Raw genomic sequence first — 2436 nt, forward strand, 5'->3', positions numbered from 1 at the left:
CGGAAAGCTATTCACTCATTCCTATATAAATAACCATAAGCGTTTGTCAAAAATAGGGGAAGCCTTATCTCGATCTCACTCACACCTATAAGACATTCAGTTTAAAGCAAAGGGTATATAAAACATTCAGACGAAATTCATACTCCTACTAGGTTCTATAAACAATTGCGAGCTATTCTTGCATGATAAACCCTCATATCGATAAAAACATATTTAGAATGATATCACGCACCGTTTTGAACATATAGACTTGGAAAATTCATCGTGAATTTTAATTAGCGATTTTAAAAAGGATGTAAAATTTTCAAACGCTTTTTTCTCAAAACGTCATAAATGAACATAGACCCTTTTCACGTGTTGGTGCTGATATGTTCTTCATATGCGCCAAAATATTTTTTTTTCATCTCAATTTGAGCGTTACAATAGAGGTGACATTTATTTACATCGTGTTCAATCCTTTAATGGTTTCGATGTTTGAAAATAAAAATTACTTCTATGATTGTTATTCTTTGTACTTACGAATCATCTAAACCAACGTTGCCAGAATTTTTTCCACTCCCATCCGGGCCTAGCAATTCCGGTCATTTTTTCAAAAAAACCTGGCAAAAACCAGGCATGGATTTCAATTTTTCATATCCAAAAATCGGGCAAAAACCGGGCAAAATTTAGGTGTAAATACATAAAAGCAAAGAAAAAATGCAAAAAAAAATAAATTAATATTTAATTAATGTAATTGCAGACTTTCAAAAACTTTTTGGAACACTTAAATATTCAAAGGTTTGTAAAAGTAAATCGGCGAAATTATTTGAAACAATCGTTGAAAATTTCCATACCGTTAATCGATTTTGCTGAAACTTACTCAAAAACTTTGTTCTTATTTGGTTTCTTTGTAAAAATTGTGAAAAAATCCGGGCAATATCCGGTCTTTTTTCACGATATCCGGGCAACCGGGCCGAACCTGACTTTATCGAAATTTTGCATCAAATATCCGGGCAAACCCGGAAAAAAACGGGCAATCTGGTAAGCTTAATGTAAACACTTAGTTTGTTTTTGAAAACCGTTTTAGATATTGATATATTGAAATCAATATGAGGCAAAGTATAGAATTGCATTAATGAATTTCCAAAAACGAACCTCTTCAATAATCACATCTGACATCTGTCTCTTTATTCAGAAAAGTCGTTCTTGGGAATATATTAATACAACAGGAATAACAGCTAGGGAAATAAGTTAGCTTTCGACTTAGTTTCAGACAGCTCTAGAGCTTTTTACCGGAGCCTGAAAGGTAGAAATAGGAGTTTCCTTATTTCATAGATTTTTGTAATAAAATAATCTTTTTTTCCCACAAATTCTCAAAAAAAATGAATTTGTTTTATACAGCCCTTGTCAAATTCAAGAGCCATGAACATTTGCACAGATGTTAATGGTCCAAAAGGGACTCGAACCCGTTTGATACCTTTTTCGTCTTTTTAAAACCAGTCTAATGTATGTACATTAGACTGAGTCGATTTGGGGTCATTTTGGAATTTCTCAAACCCTGGGAATTTCTCAAACGTCTTGGCCCAAAACTCATCCATGATTTTTTGCAAAATTTTTAAGTAACGTTTACATGAGTAAATTTGAACTTTTAGGTTTGTATGAGAAAATTAAAAATTTTGTACTGAAAAATCAACACTATTTTTGTTTCGTGTGTGGATCCGAGCCAGCTGATGGCTTTTGTGCCAATTTATAAAATTCCTAAAGGAAATTTTCCGCTGAACAACTTTGTCGAAGACCGTAACTTCGTATCTTATTTTAAAAAAAAGTTATGAGCTGTTTAACAGGGGTATGTCTTTTTGCACTGATAAACATTAAATGCAATTGACATCCCTGCAGGGAGCCTAGCGAGGTATTGCGTGACGAAACAAAAATGGTGTTGATTTTTCAGTACAAAATATTCGATTTTCCCAAACAAACCTAAAAGTTCAAATTTACTCATGTAAACGTTACTTAAAAATTTTGCAAAAAATCATGGATGAGTTTTGGACCAAGACGTTTGAGAAATTCCCAGGGTTTGAGAAATTCCAAAATGACCCCAAATCGACTCAGTCTAATGTACATATCGAATTGTTGTCTCCATTATGAAGTACAAAAAATATAATTGACATAATATTTTCAGACAAATCTCACAAAAACCTTTGCATCACAAACACGAAATAATGAACTGGAAAATTTAAGTTTTTTTTCCACAGCTTTTTGTATCGCATCAACGAAACACTTTTCATGCATGAATACATGAAAGAAATAAATCATCTCCCAGTTTGCTAGCTGCACCACTTATTAGTGGACTACCAGGACAACTTGCACCGGAAAAATAGCAACGTTTTTTCTCTTCGATTTGGTTCGAATGAGTTTTGAATATTTTTATGTTTATCCAAAGACCGGGACTAAAACAGA

The sequence above is a fragment of the Uranotaenia lowii genome, chromosome 3 (genome assembly GCF_029784155.1).
Source record: "Uranotaenia lowii strain MFRU-FL chromosome 3, ASM2978415v1, whole genome shotgun sequence".
NCBI classification, from domain to species: domain Eukaryota; kingdom Metazoa; phylum Arthropoda; class Insecta; order Diptera; family Culicidae; genus Uranotaenia; species Uranotaenia lowii.